This window comes from Manis javanica, chromosome 12, assembly GCF_040802235.1.
Source record: "Manis javanica isolate MJ-LG chromosome 12, MJ_LKY, whole genome shotgun sequence".
NCBI classification, from domain to species: Eukaryota; Metazoa; Chordata; class Mammalia; order Pholidota; family Manidae; genus Manis; species Manis javanica.
Window position 1 is genome coordinate 12,755,162 of NC_133167.1, and position 21,333 is coordinate 12,776,494.

At 43.5% G+C, this 21,333-nt stretch overlaps 1 long non-coding RNA gene across 2 annotated transcripts in view; it reads left to right on the plus strand.

Moving 5' to 3' along the window:
* Positions 1–1,706, plus strand: part of LOC140844734 (uncharacterized) — a 115,317-nt gene extending 113,611 nt beyond the window's left edge. For both annotated transcript variants that reach the window (XR_012123216.1, XR_012123215.1), the window contains exon 3: positions 1,582–1,706. This is a non-coding gene — a long non-coding RNA (uncharacterized lncRNA). The remainder of the gene's footprint in view (positions 1–1,581) is intronic.
* Positions 1,707–21,333: the final 19,627 nt, after the last annotated feature.

Sequence of the window (21,333 nt, forward strand, 5' to 3'; positions counted from 1 at the left end):
CTTGCACATCAGAGCAGCTGCCCCTAATGTCTTCCTCTCACATTGTGGTGTGGCCGGCTGGAGGATGTGGCTAAGCCACAGGCTCTTGTTTCTACCCAGGGTCTAAGGCAACAGAGGGAGTAATAAAGCTTCATTTTGCTTTATTCTGATCTGCCAGGTCTTACCTTTATTTTCAACACTTAGCCTTATTTGCACCTTTAGGACTAGAATATCAGGCACAAGATTAAAACCACCATCGCTACGTGGCTACTTCCCTGTGTGGGTGAAACTAACATTTCTAGCCCTTAAGTCATTAATGTTAGTCCTGAAGTAATTTAACTGCCCCCAAACTTATGAGAGAATGCCAATATATTAGTAGATATTGTTGTATTTTGGGGTGGGGGTGGGGGGGCCCAGGAGTGAATCAGATGACATTGTAATGATACTTTTAATGTCAAAATTTGTATTCCAGAGAAAGTCACCCATACACCATTTTGAAATTCAAACTGAGAGCATTGATGGATGGCCAGACTAACTTCTGTTTATCTTACCTGACTGTGTGGGGCAGATATGCTTAAGGAATGGTGTTGCTCCGTGTCCACACACTCCCTCCCCCAACCAAAGGGCACTTTGAGGTCTCCTGTCTCTATGGGCGGATGTCCTTAGGGCATTTCCCTCCTTGGTAACCTGGTATTGCTAATCAGGTCTCCTGTGAGCTGAGATCATTTGTCCTTTTTTAGTGGCCAGAAGGTTTCTGACTTAAGGGAGACTGTGCAAAGAAGAAAAGCTCACATTTTACCCAAGAAAATCTTGTTGTTACTGCAAATGCATTTCTGTTTCAAAAGACAAAAAGGCACATAAAGGTAAGTTAGCAAGGAACATCCATTTAAAGCACATCCTCAATAGTTCTATTTTTAAGGAAGTGTAATGGATGGCATTAGGTTTCCTAATAATTATTCTAATACTGTGCTCTACTTTTGCATAACACACTTAATAAACAGTATGAACTAAATGAATCAAGATTTAACTGCAACAAAAATATAGGAGTCACATGATCATTGTTCTATATTTGATTCATTAGACCTTCATCATAACCATAACCAACTTGATCCTCAGAATAAATGATCTAAAGACCACATGACAAGAGAACAAACTTCCTAGGAGAGAAATTCCAAATCCAGGATTAAAAATAGTCTCTATCACCCTGAAAAGCTTAAAGAATAGCCTTAGGGGCACTTTATGGAAAGGTAGCCAATAACCTAAACCTCTTGATCCCCTTGGTAATCAGCCCCCCAAAATTGGTATTATTGCTTCTGCAGCCTATTAGATGGCCGTCGTCATCTGGGCCCTTTTCTAAGCAAAATCAAGCTGTTTGGTGGCGTCTCCTGTCCTTCTTAACCCCTTCCTTTGCCCCTTTGCGTCAGTCAAGACTCTTCAGGTCTGGCTTCCACTCAGTTCATACTGGCTGAAGCGAAAACAGAGTTTATTGAAACAATGATGGGGACAGAGCTCCAGATGCAAAGACTTGCTGAGGACCAGCCGAGCACCTGGGGCCCAGGGTTCAGACTCAACAGTCATCGCATTATTCTGTTTGTTCTGCAGGGCTTCATCCTCGCCAACTGTAGGCAGGCCTTCTCAGTGTGGGAGGGATGTGGCAGCTCTCCACTCCCGGGGTCCTCGGCCCAAGGTCCAAGAGAGGAGCTCAGCTGCAGTAGGAGAACCCAGGTAAGGACTCTGGGCCATGTGTGTCGTTGGTCCATCCCTGAGCTAGTTACCAAGGCCAGTGGGACAGAGTCGACATCATGGGTAACCCCTTGGTCTCACCCACCCTGCTTCAGGGTCTGTTGGCAAGAAAGGAGGCAGGAGAGGTGCTGAGTGGACAGATGGTCACCACTGACATGGACTGGGTCCTTCGTGTGTTCAGGTACTATCACATTTCTTTTGGGTATAGAATCTCCTTAATTTTGCTACAACACTAAGCTATAGATTCAATGATCGTCACTGTTACACAGAAGAGGACCGAGTTAGAATAATTAGGTCACTTGCCTGGATCACATAGTTGTTGAATATTAGAGACAGGATTTGAGCCCAGACTGGCTGACCCCAGATCCAGCCCCCCGGCTACCCTCCCACCAAACCTGCCGAATTCTCTCTTCCTCCCTTTTGTATCCTTCGCTCTTCCTCCCTCCTCTGAAGGATGACTGACAGAGGGGCTTGGTGAGAGTCCGGCACTGAGGTGAGGGTAATTCTCTGAAACCCCTTCTGCCCCGAGTACAAGCTCAGAGAGCTTCCTCTGCTCTTTCTCCACCTCTTCTAGAAGTTTCTATTGCTATTTCTACTTTATGCAACTACGAACTCCCAACCAGAACCAAGAACTAGATCCAGATTTCCTGATCTGGACAGAGGGCCCTGTGTGATATTCTTCACTAAGGCAGAGAACAAATGCCCACTGAACACCAGAAAACAATTTTACATGAAAGTATGTATGTGGTGTGGGGGGGAAATAAATAGAAACCTATTCAAAATGATGAGTCACTATTGTTTTATCAGATCGCTGCCACACCTTAGGGCTAAATACCCACTAAAATGTAATTGAACACTTGATTGTAAACTGTCTTCTCTGCTTCTCTGTTTATTTCACATCTGTGACCGAGTCTTTGACATTTAACCAAATGCCACTCCCGCTGCAAGGCTGGGCCTCACTGCCTCCCTGTCAGGTGGATAAGCTGGAGCGGCCCCTTCTCTGCGTACATCAGGTCTCTGACACATATACTCCCCTTTGCTCCATCACATTTGTTCTCCCACTTTCCTCCCATCAACAATTGTGACTTTTTTAAGAATAGTAACATGGCTAGTGATTCTGTATTTTTCTACGCTCCCTAAAAATGCCTGGTACAAAATAGTTCAATAAATATTAATTCACTGATCCCCCTGGTCCTCCTTCAACTCTGGCGGTACGTTCCGCATGTTCCTGCCTTAAGGCTTGTGAGCGTATTCTAACTGGTTGAGCAAACATGTCAGACTCAGTGGGGCGCCTTCTGCCGAAAGCAGCTCTACTCTGTCTTCTTCTGTTTCCTCCTCAAGCGGACTGCTCAGAGCTGCTCTGAACAGCACCCAGATGAACCCTCAGGCTAGTCGGGCAGTTTCTCTGTTCACTCTGAGGCAAAAGATGGATTCTCGCTTTGGGAGGCGGGAAGGGGTTAAATCATTTAACCAGAGTCACAGAGCTAGTAAGTGAGGAGTCAGAACCAGTGTCTGGCTGTCCGGACTCTAGGCTATTTCTCCCTCCTTCTTCCAAAGTCATCGACTGAGAAAATCCTTCGGCTCCGGAGGGACCTGCCTGAAAAGTCAGTGCACTTAGAAAAGGCTTTACCTTCTAACCAATCCAGAACCTGCTCTGGAAAGCCCTCCAGGGCATTTGTGTCCTTTGTCAACCTCCAGTTCACATGGCAGGAAGTCAGATGTCAGCCTGGGTTGGGTGTTCTCTGCCCCTCAGTCACCCTGTAACGTGTCACACTGTTCCATGCCTTCGCGTTTGTGCCCGACACTCCTGCTTCCTGCGCCCTTGTGTAAGGCAGTGCCAGCATCTCCCTGTCTCTGAGGCTTTGCAGCTAGCTTTGGGGGCTCTTTCCACTGCTTCTTACACCTCTGTTATACCAGTACCAGCGTGTGTGTGTGCGTGTGTGCGTGTGTGCGTGTGTGTGTGTGTGTGAGTTCCTGGAGAATGAGGATCATGCCTTCTTACCTGTGTAGCCCTGGCATCTAATTCAGTGCCTGCCCCTCAGGTATAGGTCTTACTGAGCACTTAATACCTACCAGGCCACCTCTGGATATAAAGTAATAGCCTCTGCCCTGAAAACTGCTCAGTCATGGTAGTAAGTGTTGCAAGTTTCCCCAGCTCACCCCACTGTCCCCACCATGATTTTCTCTAAGTTCTTGGGGTCCTGTGTTGTGCAAAGGAATTGGGGTGCAGGGTCTCATTTTCAGTTATTGTTCATGCAGGGCTCTGGCACCCTGTCTAGAGGACCCCTAGGAGTCAGACTCCCTGTGTCTTTAAAGCTAGTGCTTTGTACAAAGACTTCTGTCCCTGTGCCGCTCACCCTGCCTGGCCACAGGAGGCTCTGAGAGCCTGACCAAGACCTTGGCTGTTTCTAGCTCCTTTAGGGCACGTGGCAGCTGCTCTTAAGCCTCCCTGAATCTGTTATCATTCATGCAATACACCATATGCTGCAAGGCATAAGGGTCCTCCAGCCCAAGGCATAAGGGTGCCCTTGCTCAGGTCCCACGAATGTCTCTGCCACTCTTTCCCCAAACTGAGGGAAAACTTTCCAAAGGTGGGAGGCTGTTCCCACTCACCGTAAGTTCTTGCCTCCTCACTTTTGAATTTGAAGGTCAAAAGTCTTTTCCACTTCTTTTAGCTGTAGCAATTTCCCCTAAAGCAGTGGTTCGTAATGGTAATGCTCCAGATAGGGTAAGGGGGAGAGGAACAGAAAATACCAAGAGAATATATTTCAAAACTATCACTGAAGAACAGTAGTAACAATAGCAGCTAATTACCTCTTAGTTCTTATAACGGGCCAGGAACTACAGTAAGTAATTCATATGTCTTACATAAATTCATTATCATAGCAACCCAAGAAGTATGTTAAATAATTATCCCTGCATTACAGATGAAGCACAGACTAGGTTGCCTACAGCCACAGAGTGGCGGCATTGGAGGCTATTGGGCACTCAGGCTATATCGCCCCAGAATCCACTTTTAACCACCACTCCTATTGCACCCTTACATTCTGTGGCTCACCCTGCACCTGGCGTAGTGGACAGCAGTGCAGCGTGGCAGAGTCCTCTCACAAGCCAGCGCAGAGCAGACCTCCAATAAATATTTGCTGAAAGCAAACAAGCAAGCAAATATAAAAATATGGTTAATAATACCACACACAGAGGTGATTTGTCAGGGAAATGGTTTGGGGGCTGTTCACCTTACCCTCCAGTCAAATAAAAATGTTATAAATTGGACATTTTTTGCATTTCTAGGAGAAACAATGACTGCTCTGAGCACAGAACTCTAACTCTTCTGTGTCCACACATGCTACGGACCAGAGCCAAAAGCTAAGGTGAATCGAAAAAGAACTCCCTAGAGTGAATATGTTTACATTTACTCCATAAACTTGTGCTTCTTTTCCAAGCAATGACATCCATCAGCCACTCTTCAAAGTCACTCTTGCTGGGCTAAGAAAGTGGTCACACCAGCAGAGCTCTATTTTTAGGTGGCCTGTGGGTTGGGGCACACAGACATATTTACATATTTACATATTCTGTTTTGGTCTTGATATTTTTCTTTGCTTCCCTTAGTCTTGGAGGCCATGTTTACTTCATCAGCAGTTAGAACTAAAAATCTCGAGGGTTTCCAGCCAGGAAAATCAGTTTTGAGTGTTTGTAAAGCTCAATTCTTGATAGCACTGGTACTGGCTTGTCATGAGGAGAATGAAGGGAATAATAGAGGTTTTCAAGAGACCTCAAAGTGTGTTTTAGCTGCACAAAAACTGGTTTTAAAGAGTGGTGAGCCATGCAGACTTTGAGCTGGAAGAAATCCTTGTATTTTTAAAAATCAATGTTCCTACTTTAATATGGCATGAATATTCAAGCTATGATAACTTTATATAATATCTCATTGATATGTGCCCAGCACTGTGGTAGGTTTGGAGAAGGAAGTACTCTGGTAAGCATATCGACTTCTTAAAGGAGTGAGATGCTCACACACTTAAAGCAAAAAGCACTTGAAGGGCCAAACAGGAAGTAAATGACTGAAAGGCAAATGAATCACCCAGGCGGCAAGTGGTAGGTGATTCCAGAAGGGTGAGGTTTGCTGTTAGGGCCTGAATTGTGTTCCCGCCAAATGCATTGTTGATACAGACTATGGCTGTATTTGGAGACAGGAGCTTTAAAGACTTAAAGGTTAAAATGAGGTCATTAAGGTGGACTCTACCCCAATACAGCTGGTAGTCTTATAAGAAGAGGAAATTAAGATAAAGACACACAGATACAGAGTAAAGACCCTGTGGAGAGAACTACCATCTGTAAGCCAAGAGATAGAAGCTGCAGGAGAACAAACCCTGCCAACTCCCTGAACCCCGACTTCAGTCTCCATAACTGGAAGAAAACACAGTTCTGTTGCTGAAACCACACAGTGAGCATCCTCAGTTACAGCAGCCTTAGCAAAGTCATGATCTCGGTAAACTGGAACAAGGCAGGAAGACCTTGCAGAGGACGGAGGAATAGAAATCGGCCAAGGACAGGTAAGACCCCCAGTGAGGGCAGGCATTCCTGGCAAAGGGCAAGAGATATTTGAACCAAGTGAAACTGCTGATTATCTGACTTCTTCTTTTCCCATAAAAAGGGGCAATTTCATCTGGCTCAGCTCAATATAAGCAAAAGGCCTGGGGCAAGAATGTGCTGCTTCTCACACTTGTGAATAGTGATGTATTACAGAGCCTCGTGGTTGCAAAATACCCATTCCATGGAATGGCTGGGGGCAAGTCTCCTCTCAGACCCTCAGTTTCCTCTTCTGTGAAATTAGGCCAAAACTTGCCTCACCAGATGGTTGGGAACTTTAAAGTAGATGATGCCTGGAAGTGCTTAGCATGGGGCCTGAACGTATTTAAGATCTCAGTGAATGTTAAGAGAGCTTTTAGGACTCCTGGTGTAGCAGGTGATAAGAGCTAAATCAAAATAGCTAAAGGAGAAAAGGGCGATTATTAAAAGGACAAAGCTGCCTCACAGAACACAAGGAAAGAACTTAGCTCAGTGGTTCTCAACTGGATGAATTTGTCCCTTGGGGTTATGCAGCAATGTCTAGAGATATTTTTGGTTGTCATAACTAGGGAGGTGCTACTGGCATCTAGTGGGTAGAAGCCAGAGATGATACTCAGCATCTTATACAGAACAGGACAGTCCCTACAACAAAGAATCATACAGCCCCCTTGTCAACAGTGCTGAACTGAGAAACCTCAGGCCAGCAGCTGGAGAGTCACCTGGATGTGACTCAAGGTCATTACATTTTTGTCTAAGTACTAAACTCAATCTTCTCTTCTGTAAGTCTCATAAATCACATTTGTGCTTTGCCGACTGATTCCATGTCAAACTTGTCAAGGGCAAGGGTGCTAGAGGGAGACTTAAAGGCTGGAGGAGGGAAAGGAACTTGCTCCTGCCCGTTGGCTTGCTGTTCATGGCTGTCACCTAGCCACATGTCCCACCTCGGCCCCAGCAGTGATTCTAGTTTCCAGCTTTGCTCTGCACACTCATAACCCACCTCATGATGACCCTTCAGAAATATCAGCTCCAGCCAGCTAGTGCCCTCTCCCTGTGGTCAGTCCATGGAAACTTCCTGTGAGTTCCAGAAGCACCGACATCAGCCAGACAGGACCTCTTCTTTAGAGGTCTGAGCCCCAGCTGTTTCCACCCCTCTTCCACACTTCCAGGTTCTGACGACTCCAACTTGTTCCACTGTTCCCCAGTCCTAAGCAAGTTGGCTACTTCCCGATGTTAGTCTCTGTCTCATGCTAGTGTTCCCTTTTGATTCTAGAGGCTTCCAGTACCCTTAGCCAGTTCCCATTATTAAGTCTTCTGTTAAACTGCTTGGTGTGGTTTGTTTTCCTGACTGAACTTGACTGATAGACACAGCACACTGACTTCATCCTTTTTCTACGGAGTGGCTTCACTGCTCCTTTGGGCCTTACTCCATGGCTCAAGAGGGTGGAGACTGCAGGTTCGGTCACCTGACAAGAGGGACTCTCTCTTAGTCCCAAGGACAAATTCCTGCCAGAGGAAGTTGAATTGGCCCAGCCTGAGTCATGTGTCCACTTTTGTCCAATCAGCTGTGGCAGAGGGTGGAGCCACTGTACAAAACTGCAGCCCCTTCTCCCCAGTCGAAGTCTAGGATTTAGTAGGAAGTTACTCTCTGGCTCTTTGAAGTTCGAAAGTTTGTCCAGTTAATATAGTTTTGGCTGGTTGTAGTTGTAGTTGTGATGGGTTGTAGTAAAGTCAAAGAGGTGCCCTTAAAGTGGTTCTCAGTAAATCAGTGTTAATATTGAGCTTTTGCAATTTCCCAATTGATAGAAAGCAGGAAGGTGATATGTTTTAGGAAAAAGGATGCAAACGCATAGATACCCTAAGAAATATGGTACATGAGATTTAGTGGAATCCTCATCTTCCTTTTCTACATATTACCAGATTCTGAAACTAATGTAAATACAGATTTGAAAGAGGACTAAATAACTCTGGTTTCCGAAAGACTGAAAAGTCCTAAATGTTAAATTTTATAAATAGCTCAAAATCTTAAAAAGGTTTGCATAAGTGATGCATCCTGTTCCAAAAGTTTCCACTAGCCTTGAGGGCTTACACAGGTGTAAATCCTAGCTCCAGAACATATGCCTCAAGTAGCCTCTCTGAGAATCAGTTTTCTCAGCTAGAAATTGGGAGTTTTATGCTCAACCTCACAGGTTTAGTGTCATAATTATATAAAATATTACCTGTGTAAGCTCCTAACAGAATCTGTTGAACAAGTGCCTCCGTGTGAATTATATTTTTTCTGTGTCCTGCAGCATGTTTCTGAACGGAAGTGTTTAAACACAAGTCAAGACTGTCATAACACTGAAATGTAGACCTATCACTCTGAAAAGGGGCAAACTGTCCCTTGAACATGGTCTTATTCAGTCACCAGTCCCTGTATTCCAAATGTCAACACATAGGCTTCTTGGCAGTTGGGCAGGCAGAGCCCAGGGACACAGCAGTGTCCGGCTAGGAACACGAACTCGGAAGTCAGAATGACCCGGTTTCAAATGCAGGGTTGCTATATACTAGCTGTAGGACTTTGGGCTAATTGTTTCCACTTCATCCATAAAATAAGGCCTATAATGACAGTAGCCTTCCAATTTTCTTGTGTGGAATGAATGAGATAAACCATGCAAATCACTTAGTCAGTGAATGTCTGTTACTTAGGAAATGTTCAGTTGGGTTAGCTTAGCTCTTATTATTTTCTGTCAGTAAGCCTTTGAGGATTAGTTGGAGAATTTTGAAAAGGCTGAAGGCAAAACCATTCCCATTAGATGGGATAAAGAGACGAGGAGGATTTTTAAGGCATTATACTTCCTTAATTTCAGAGTACATTCCTTTATTAACACTTTTGTCTTGTAGCTGAAAAATCTTCCCACTGTTCTCCAGCTAGTTGTCAGGGCACCCCATGACCACTTTTCACTGGGGTCTGTGTGTGGCATCAAGTAAGACAGCAGGCTTGTCATTTGGCCCCACACATTTCTCTTTTTGTTGATAGCTCTTGTGCAAGATTCCCTTAGATTGGGCGCAGCCAAGAGGGAGGTCAGTGCTTATTTGGGGCCATGTGACCATTGGCCAATGGGCCAGAGAGAGTCCTTCATGAACCAAGACCAGCCTCTTTGAGCACACTGCATAACAACTACACCAGAACTGCTTTCAGTCTGCAGACTTATCTTAAAATCACTCTCAATGAGACAAGGTTTTGAAAATTACTTAAAGGAGACAGCATGGTTTAAAACTTATGCCAAATGTTTCATATTAATTTGCAAAGCTAAAAATGTCCAGTGAAAGAAAAGTTTCTGCATATTTAGGACACAAACGACTTGCCCATGGCCATCAACAGAAGACTAGATAGATTGTGACAGTTTCATAAATGGAATAATATGCAGAACTAAGAAATGAATGAACAACAGGTTCGTTTTGAATATAGGCGACTCTTAGAACTAATGTGGAGTGAAAAAAGGAACTTGAAAAGAATTCAGTTCTTATAAAATGTTATATACACTTTCTAAAGTTCATAAGCAAACAAAACTAAATAATGTATTGTTTAGGGAAGAATTCATATATAATACATCTATAAACAAAGTAGAAAGGATCATTTTTCTTCCAATATGAGAAGTCCCTCCTTTAAAATAAAAAGAGGTGGTGTGATATATTCATACAATGAAATATAATTCAGCAAGAGAAAAGAATGACTTACTGATGCACGCAACTATATGGATGAATCTGACAGACACTGTTCTGAGAAAAAAGCAAGAACAATACTCACTGTTATAATTTTATTTATATGAAGTTCAAGAAGAGGCAAAGCCAGTCAATAGGGATGGAGATCAATAAAAAGTTAGCTTTCTGGGGAGGGGGGATGCAAGGAGTGGGGTTTGAGATATTAACTGGGAAATTCGCTGGGAAAGGGTCTGAGGGAATTTCTGTGAAGTGATTCTATTTCTTGAACTGAGTAATTGTTATTCTATGTGCAAAATTTCATCAAACTGAACGCTTCCGATATGTGCATTTTACTATATGTAAATTATACCTCAACTAAAACAATAAAGGGTGATAATACTAGATAGTAATATACTTTTTAAATGTTAAGGTCCTTTCTGGTAATATGAAAAGTAGGGAACTCCACAGAGTCACTAGAATTTTATTTTGATAGTATATTGGTCCATGAAATCGCAGATAGAACCTCTGTTCTAACCTGGTAAATTTTTATAGCATTTAATCCATCTTCCCTTATTTAATCTATCCGACTATAAAGACCAGGAGAATAGAATCCATATCCCCATGGTCCTAAACTGTGCTCAAGTCACCCTGTGTTGTAGGATATTTTAATTTTTTGAAAGAAACAGCAATATCTCATCAGACACCAAATGAATTTATAGCTTGAATCAGTTCAGCTTCCACTTTAGATTAGGCTGCAGACCTGCATAATGACATATTTTTTGCAAAGCCGAGTTTAATGGCCATTGTCATGAAAAGCAAGCAAGCACAAAACCAGTGTGGAACAGGAAATGGGGACGGTAGTGTCCAGTTTGATTCTAAAGACTGAGAATGTGTACAGTGTCCAACAGATATTTGCATCTCATTAGTAAATAATTGTGATGACTTAGCAATGAAATTAAAATACTATTTTTCATTAATTGCTGTGTAGCACAAATGAGTACTAAATTGTTAATCTGTAAGTGTTTATTAAATTGTTTTAACTATTAAAAAAGAACCCTTTTAGTTATTGCTTTTAGCCTAGGGACATTATGAAAATATTACTGAGACTCTAAGGATGCCATCTGCAAAAAAGATGAAAATTGCAGCCATGACTCTTTACAACACGCACATAAACATAATTACACACACACATACACACACACACACAAATTACCCAGCAAAGTTTCTGATGTCTAATAACTTCTCAACAAATGTATTGAGGTATGAATGAATGAATGAGGGAGGGAGCAGTGCTTCTCTGGCTTACCCTCTCATGCTTGAAATTGATGATCTCAACGTGGCTTTCATTGGACAGGCTGGAGACAAGGAAATGGAACCCAAGTGAGGTTCAGAGATGACGGTGGCACCACCAGGGAGGCACATAGGAAGGCTTCACAAAGGAAGGGAACATTGCAGAGACTGAAGGTGTAACATCGAGCTCAGAAAGAAGGTGGCATCTGAAATGAAAAGCCTTTCTGGCATAAGGGCTCTCATGCCTGGAAGCATATAAGAACGCCTGAGAACAAAATCGCAAGGGCAGCTGAGAAGGAGCAGAGGGAGAAACCAATCAACATGAAGGTAGAGGTGTGACAAAGCAGGAACAGAAAGCATAGCTGGCCGAAGCATGGAAACGAGACACGAGTGAATCAGGTCAAGTCGGTGAATTTGAATTTATTTAGAATGTATTGAAGGAAAAGAGAAGGTCAGATATTTAAGGAAGATCAAGGTGGTCAGAGACTCAGGAAAGAAATGTAATTTTAGCACCAATGCCTGCAGCAAGACCTCGAGGGTTCCAAGGCCACCTGGCTGACACGTGCCTTGGAGAGTCCCAGAAGGGCTCCGAGCAGGGTTGAAAGGTGTTTAGAAGCATGAGGAAGTGTGCAAAATAGAATCCAGCGTAGACTTATCTGGGTGAATAACCTGCTATGTTAGAATGTTGCAAATGAAGAAAACATTTATGTTTTCTCTTTAGTCTGCAAAGTTCCACATTGGTCACACTCCTACAAATGGGGTCTAGATAAGTTTCACCTTTAGACTACCCATGGAGGCAAGTGGGGTGTGGTTTGAATATCAAAACCTGCTCGAACACAGTTATATCCCCCTAACAAAGGCTCCAGATAGCTCACCAGGTTGGCAGTGGGTTCTGCCTGCAAAGCTCATACCAAGTTTTGTTTCATTCTGTCTTTAAGAGGGGCTTGTCCATTTTGCATGTCACTTCAAGTTTCAATGTAGATCTTATTTCAGTGTTATCCCTTCATCATCATACCATTTAAAACAATGAATTTTCATCTGCTTGAACTTGGAATGTCTTGTATCTTTATGTTAGAACTTTATTCTTGGTTAAACCATTATTCTCTTGGCATATAAATACATTTATTCTAAAGTATCAGTTGTCTTTTTACTAATTCTTGGAGGTTGTGTTGTGGTGTGGTCCTTTGGATGCCTTCTTGAAGCAATGCTATCTATGTAGTCAGTCTCTGTAAGAAATGCCTGGGAGGCAGATGAGTTTAATGGAAATTCACTCAACTGGGAAACCTAGGACCACACCCTAAGTCTATCACACATTCACTGTGACTTTGGCTTGGTCAGGTCTGGGCCTCTGCTTCCCCATCCATCAAATGACAGGAGACCGTATGTCATGGTGGGCAGAGCCTGAGCTACAGGCTCCCACAAGCCCAGGTCTGAATTCTAGGTCCACCATTCACCAGCATTCCCAACCCAAAGACATTTACTCACACTGAGGCCAAATTTTATTGTAAAATATGAACAATAATATCTTCCTCACAGGGTTATTAAGAGAAATAAATACAATTTTGAGTAGAGTTGCCAAATACCTTGTTTTGAACCTCATTGCCTGGTATTTGAACCCTCCGTTAAGGGTAGAGCGACAGGGTGATTTTTTTTTTCTTTAGTCATTGTATTTTATTTAGGAGCCACAGAAGGAAGCATACATACTTGCAAAATATTGTCTTTTCCTTTGTCCATTTTTTTTTGCTAAGGTATCATTGATATACAACCATATGAAGGCTTCACATGAGCAACATTGTGGTTACTGCAGTCACCCGTATTATCTAGTCCCGCCCCCACACACCCCACCACAGTCACTATCTGTCAGCATAGCAAGATGCCACAGAGTCACTACTTGTCTTCTCTGCACTACACTGACTTCCCCGTGACCCCTCACACACCATGTGTGCCAATCATAATGCCCCTCAATCCCCTTCTCCCTCTCTCCCACCTGCCTCCCCCCAGGTGATTTCGTTTTAATTGGTCATTTACACACACACACATGTGTGTGTGTGTGTGTGTGTGTCTATGTGTATACTGTAACAGCAAGTGTTAAAGTTATCTTGTCATGCCATGATTTAGGTGCAATGATTCTTGCTTACTCTCTAGGCTTACTATGCTGACTTGCAAATTAGATGTTAAGAGTGGGGCTTAGTTCCTCCTAAGTTCTGATGCACAGGGCAAAATGGCTCTGTGCAGCGAAGCACATTCAGAACTGTGAGCAGGCAGGGAGCAATTATGGAATGGTGCTGAACCCTTACCTTATAAACACACCCTGTGTGTGAAAATATAGATGATTAAAAAACCCCTGTGATATACCCAGAAATACCACCACTAATATTTTGGTGTATAAATTCCAGTATATGTGTGTGTGTGTATAGATTTATATAGATGACTGTATGACCATAAATACAATTTTTTGTTAAAGTATCATTGATATACAATCTTAATGGTGGTATCAAATATACAACACAGTGGTTCAACAGTTACCCATATTATTAAATCCTTACCCCCTCTAGGGCAGTCACTATCTATCAATGTAGTAAGATGTTACAGAACCATTAACTGTATTCTCTGTGCTGTACTACTGTCCCCATGATCAACCTACATTGTGATTGCAAATTATTGTGCCCCTTTATCCCCTGCTCCCCTCCCGCCTACCTTCCCCAACCCCTCCCCCTTGGTAACCACTAGTACCTTCTCACTATCTATGTGTAAATACAATTTTGCAAATTTTTTTCAGGTAACTTAAAAAAATATTTACATAACATAAAATTTACCATTTTATCATTTGAAAATGTACAATCCATGGCATAAAGCACATTTATAATGTTGTGCAATCATACTATTATCTAGTTCCAGAACTTTTTCAAAACCCCAAAAGGAAACCCCAGATTTATTAAGCAGTCACTCCTCATTCCTCACTCCTCTTAGCCTGTGGCAACCACTAATTTGCTTTCTATTTCTATGGATTTACCTATTCTAGATGTTTCATATAAATGGAATCATAAGTGTGTGATTTTGTGTCTGGCATCTTGCACTTAACACAATGTCTTCAAGGTTTATTCATGTTGCAGCATATATCAGTATTTCATTCTTTTTTATGACTGAATAATATTCCAACTATATATATGCCACATATAGACCTGCTTATGGGGACTATATTTCTAATAACTCCAGTTCTTACAACAATCCTGAAAGATGTATGATGTTATTCATATCAAATTTCCTAGTTGTGAACTGAAAGTTCATCTTATTCAGGTGCTAATATGACTCAAACCCCTAATAATGTCCTTAATGGACTTGCTAGTACAAATTTTCTTGACCTTTTTATTTGTTGTATTAAGGAAATACTTATATGGGTTAATGATCTTGGTTTTCAGTCATACAGTCTGATTTCATTCATAGCGCAGTGACAACTGCGGGGCCAGAGTTGACATTTTCAAAGTCGTTAAAGATTGTGTTACTATTTGGAGATTTAGAAAGGAAGATCCTTTGTCTTTCCTTCAGTGAAGGGATAGTGAGAACCACTGTACTATGCAGTGGTGAACAACACGGTAAATTAGCACGTCAGGAACTCAGACAGAGAGGGTTATACCAATGCACATGGTATTCATGCTGGAGCAGGGGCCAGAACTCAGGTCTGTCTCTTTCTGAATCCTGGGCACTTTCTATCCAAGTGCCATTGCAGGTCTACTTCCGTAGGATATAGTTATAGAAGTTGAACTTACAAATCAGAGGACAGGCAAATTTTTAAATTACTCATTGCAGAACTTTTTGAAGGCAAAATACTTTTGGTAACTTCATCAAGTTTGAATCAAGAATTTTCAATATTTTAGTCCCAATGTGCCTTTCAAAAACTGATGCTACAATTTTCTGGCATGAAGGCCATATTCACATTGCAGAAAAATGAGTTTCTTTTTATGCAGATCATAAATTGATTGCAAAGACACAAATGTGAACTTAAGAAGTCTCGAAATCTAGGCGTAGTTAGAATTCATGATGTCATGCTCTGAGTCTTTTGCATTTGGCTGATTGTGACCAATCTTTTGATGAGTAATTCAAATCCGGAGGTTGTCAACATGAAAAAAAGGGGATCCCTCCAAATTGTCTTTAGGAGAAGCATTGGTATTTGGGACATGATGTTCAAATCCCTTGAGCAATCATCATTTCTTGGTAAATAGAAATGTGTTTTCCAAGGGAACCTGCTATGCTATGTAAAAATTAGTTTGACAATTGCTCTAACTTCTGTACTGAATACTAGATTCAGAATAAGTTTTTGTGCTATGAGTAATCTTGGTTTAATGGCTATAACAGAACCAGTACTGAGTCAATAAAAACCAAACTGTGTGGTTTGTTGGAGGTTTTTAAATTACTCTTACTTATTTGGTAAGAGAAAGAATGTAATGCTGATTGTCATCATTAGACATTCCATAATATAAATAATTTTGAACTGAAAAAGAGTTTCTATCTAGTATTTGTGTTAGAATAGTAGGACAACCTTATTCCGATGGTAAGTACTATGTCTGTCCTCTTAGAAATTATTAATTTCATTACTTGCATTGATTTCAAGAAGTGGTGATAAGATAAAAATGTACTTCCTTAAGCAACAAATTTTTTTTGAGCACCAACTCAGTGAAATCATTTTGGACATATGCAAATAGCTCTCTATCCCCATGAAGTCAGGCCAGGGGGTGAAATGGTTGGAGGATGTGAACCAGATAGACAAAATGCTCTATATCCAAAGGTGATAAACAAAGAAAAAGCAAGATGAGGGATATAATGTATAAGGAGGGTAGCTTTTGAGCAAAGATCTGAACCACAGAACAAGCTATGTGGTCATCTGGAAGGAAAAATGGTTAAGGGAGTGAGATCACTGGGAGTAAAGATCCGGGAGAAGGATTTCCACTGGAGGACTTGGGAAGAGCACGTGGACCAGTAGGACCGAAACAGAGTGAGCTGGGGGAGGGAAAATCAGCGTGAGGTTACAGAGGTCTAGGGCCAGGGAAGCCTTTCTGAAGATTTTGGCTTCTCCTTTGAGCAGGAAGTTATCTGTAGGCCTTGAGTAGGTGTGACACACTTATTGAAAGGCTAACTCTGGCTGCTATGTGGGAAGGAGACCGTGAGGAGCCAATAGTATAAACAGGAAGGACTTCCAGAAGTTTTGCATGGTGATCCAGGCTAAGAGGGTGATGGCCTGGCTCCAGGGGAAGAAATGGTTAGTGTCTGGGTATATATACTCTGAGGGTAGAACCTAGACTTGCCTGTGGACTGGATGTAGAAAATGAAGGAAGAGAATGCTCAGGGAGGATTTTGCAGTGTTTAGCCTGCAAAAATGCCGTTTATTGAAAGGGGAACATTTCAAGAACAGGTTTTTTTTTAAAAAAAACTTATTTTTATTATTGGTTTTTGGCATGAGGTGATGTATGAGTTTGATTTCAGGCATGTTAAGGTAGCAGCTGTAGTCCAACTGGAAATGTCCAGCATGTCGGGGAGCCTGCTGGATGTAGAGACATGAGAATGCAGGAAATGGACACTTGAGAATCATTAGTGTTAGATGGTGGTTAAGGGCAAGGCCACGTCAGACGTAAGTACAGATGTTGAAGAGAAGTCTAAGGACTGAAACTCAAGGAGTCTCAAGGTTTAAAGAAAAGAAAGACAAACAAATCAGCAAATGGAACTGACAAAGAATAGCTAATCACATGGAAGAAGAATCAAAAGAGAAGAGGGCCCCATAACTAACAGAAGAAAGTGTGTTCTGAGGCACACGGAGATCTACTAGCAAATGATGCTTAAAGTCAGGTATTGTCTCAGCTCAGCTGCTATAACAAAATGGCACAGACAGGGTGACTTAAACAACAGACATTTATCTTTTACAGTTGTGGAGGCTGGGAAGTCCAAGATCAAGGTGCCAGCAGATTCAGTTCCTCCTGAGAGCCCCCTTCCTAGCTTACAGATGGCCGCCTGCTAACGGCATCCTCACACGGCAGAGATGAGGCTCCGGTGCCTCCTCGTCTTTTTGCAAGAACATCAACCCCTTCCTAAGGGCCCCACTCTGATGACCTCTTCTACACCTAATCACCTCCCAAAGGCCCCACCTGCTAATATCATCACACTGGAGGTTGGAGCTTTAAATATGAATTTGGGGAAGGGGACAAACATCCAGGCTGTAACAGGTATAATAAAGAGAACCGAGCATTGCATTTCACAACATGGAGGTCACTGTTGGTGTTGAAAGGGGAGCTGTACTGGTGTGGCGGGGTAGGCTCGATCAGAGAGCATGGGAGGACGTGTGACTGCCACGAAGAGACTGCACAAAAGTACCCAGCTTCAGGGCAAGCGGGGATCCAGTCTACCCAGGTGGACCTTCACTGGTCAAGTCCTCCACCCTGGATGGGCTGTGTCACTCTAGAAGAAAGGATGGTTTTTTTGGTAATTTGTCTGCATGGAATAGACAGAATTCTAAGATAGCCCACAAGATTCTAGGCCCTGGTTTATACATACTTCTCCCGGATATTCAATCAAACAATAGTCTCCGTACTAAGCACTAAGGTGCTGCTGTGAAATTAGCAGACATAATTAAGTTCTCCCATCAGCTGACCTAGGCTGGACCTGACTTGATCACATAGGCCCTTTAAAAGCAGAGAGTTTTCTCCTCTTACTAGGAAAAGTCAGAGAGATACACTCCAACTGGCCTACAAAAAGCAAAGCCTCAGGCTATGACCTGCTTCTGGGGGCCACAGAGAAGGAGCTATGGGCATCTCTAGGAGCTGAAAGAGGCCCTCAGATAATAGCTTGAAGGAAAACAGGACCTTAGTCCTATGACCGTGAGAAACTGCCAATGATCAGAAAGCTTGGAAGCCGACTTGGAGCCCAGATGAGCTGCAGTCCTGGCCAGCGCATTGATTTCGTGTCAGGAACACCGTGAGCAGAGAATCCGTGCTGTGCCAGAACTGACCTACAGACACTGTGAGATAACTCATGTGAACCGTTTTTACAAAGCTTTTTAAAACTCATACTGTAAGTGCCAGCAGCAGCCCTGAAGAAAAGGAAGTAGAGAAAGCCAGGAAGCAAATCTTTCAATGAGTTTCGCTGGAAGGAGAACAGAGAAATGAAAACATATGGAGAAGGTGGTCAAAATAGTGCTGTTTTTGTTTTAAGTCTGGAAATATTGTAGTATTAGACACTCTACTATTGCATACATGTAAATAGAGTGTTACATACATGGTGGGAATGACACAGTAGCACAGGATAAATGGAAGTATACACCAGCAGGAGAACAGCAACGAGGGAAACAACCTGGAGAGAGGGATGGGACCCCGGGAACCCCAGCAGGGTGGGCTTGGTCTTCCCTGGGAACAAGATCACTCTTCCTTAGTTCTGGAGGGAAGGCACAGAGAGAGGCCAGTGGTGAGAGATTCCTGACTGCTTCCATCTTGTAGTGACATAAGAAGGAAGGCAAAGGTTGTAGCCCAAACAGGAGGGATGGGAGTGTGATAATCATCATCTAGGAGTGTGGGTAAGAGAACAGACCATGGACCCACGGTGGGCTTGCTTGGGTCCTGTGGAATCAGTGGTTAGGAATTTAAATGAAGCCATCAACATAGATGAGATGTTTTTCTCCATCCACATCCAGCTTCCTGGTGTAAACTTTCAAAATTCAGAGAGTTGAATTTAGCCAAATTGGGAGTTTTCAGACAAGAACAACAAAAGAAGAGAGGCACAGGGGAGTTCAGGATACAGTCAGGGGATGGACTGTGATGTTTGCCATGGAATCTAACGGGCAAGGAGGCTGTGAGGAGGCTGGAGGAGGAGTAAAAGGTGGCAGGACCACACGCAGGTCCCTGTGGTAGGCTGAAGATGCTCCCCCAGAGACGTCCGAGTCTTAATCCGTGGAACCTGTGAACATTACCTTCTGTGGCAAAAGGGACTTTGTAGCTGTGATTGCGTTAAGTCCTGAGGTGGGGAGAGCACCCTGGGCTACCCCAGTGGACACAATGCAATCCCAGAGTCCTTCTGAGAGGGAGGCGGAAGGATCAGAGGCAGAGAGGAAGGCACTGTAACGATGACAGAAGCATGGATAGGAGTGTGGGCTTTGAAGGTGGAGGAGGAGCCCACAAGCCAGGGAGTGGGTTCTCCCCTCAGAGCCTCTGGAAGCAATCCGCTCTGGTGACACTGGCTTTAGCCCAGTGAAACTGGCTTCAGACCTCTGTCCTCCAGAACTGGAAAGTACTATGTTTGCATTGTTTTCAGTCACTAAATGTGTGGTGATTTATTACAGCAGTAATTGGAATCTGATACAGTCCCAAATAGGACTGAAGAATTTTTGAAGCTGAGCTAGTAGAGGGAGAGACTCAAAAACTGGAAGAATGTGATCAGAAAAGGAGGCTCTGGAGTTGGGTCTATAGCAGAGTGCAGTCAGCCGCTGTGACAGATTGAGGTGTGCGGATGAGGTGGAATAAGGACACAGTCCTTTGAGAAGAGGAGATCAAAGCCTTCAGAGACCGGAGATTAGAGGTTCCATCTCAGTGGTAACAAAACCCTCAAGGGTCCTGACAAATGCGGCATTGGAGAGAGGGGCAGGGACCCAGCAGCTAGACTCTCCTGGGCACAAGGGTTTATAGATGACTGCGGAAGATGGGCGTTGAGCAAGTGCATTAGTCTGGTGGCATGAGCTTCAAAAATGGGAGGGGAGTGGGGGGAAAGAGATAAGACCACTTTTGGAAGGGGGATCATGAGGACCAAAGACATACCCGCCCCCACTCCAGGCCTGCCGCTGTGAGGGGCTGAGGGAGAGAGTAGCCACCACTTAGGAGAGCTGCAGAGACAGTGGTGGCCTTGGGGTGCAGCCCGGATTCGGGCAGGCTATGCAGGTGAGGGAATATTCAGATAAAAGCATATGGAAGATTTTGCTGCTGACTAACCTTGAGTTCCAGAGAGTCACATGGGTAGCTTTTGCTTTGTATGGAAGAGTGGGAGATGGGACCATCTAGACAATATACAGCGCTGTGAGGGATGAGGGTGGAAGACCAGGGAGCACCTGGGGGTGGCTGATGAGGAGATTTGTCCTGATGGCCTCCTGGCGGGTGGCGTGAAGAAGCTGTGAGGTTTGGGAGGTGAGTGGGCGTCATCAGGTCGCAGGCACCCAAGAGGGGTCCTCATGCTTTCACCCTGCTGCTGGCAGCGGGCAGGGAGGGACTGCTGTATGTGAGTGTCCTTTGAGAAGGACACAGCGTGATATAATGGGGAAAGTCTTGATGACACATTGATCCGATAAAAAGTGATGCCTCGGGAGAAACCTCCTGCACTGGCTCATTTCACAGTCGCAGTGTCGGGCTTCACTCCGGGCCCCCGCCTTGCTGGCAGGCCTCCCATGGCTCCCGCTGCAGGCTGCAGCCTTCCTGATGAGAAGTTCAAGAGCCGTCTTTCAAAACCCATGTCTCTGGCCAATATCAAGAAGGTCCAAACACAGACTGAGCTCCTGTCTAATGTTCGGAGACTTGAACTTCAACTTGGTAGGTTTGGTGCTTTGGGCCTGTTTTCAATACAAAACAACAGTTTTTATTATAAACACAGAGTCCCAGTCAAAGTATGGGCCATGGGGGAATGATCTAGTATCTCATACGCTTTATGGGAATGTTTGAATTAAATATAAAAACCTGCATGGCAGGACCAACCTTTAAAAGAGTTAAGTGTCACAGCAAGTACGTGTTTGAAGTCAAAGCTGAGTCAGGGGGACTTTGAGCTATTGTATTGTCCAGGTCACAATAGCCAAGTAGAAAAAAGGTTGTGGGTGTACAGGGATTGGAGGGCCCAGAGGGGCAAAGATTGAAAGGGCATCTTACCATCACCTAATATTCACAAAGAGCCCTTACCCAACAATGCTTGTGAATTTGTTGTGATTTTTGCATTTCTGCTAACAGGATGGGGATTCTGGGGACTTTCAGTTGACTTTGCTCACCATGTCACTGGTATAATACAGCATCCTATGCATCTGTTCTTCATCTAGGGTGGTGTGTCCTGAATAAAGGGTCT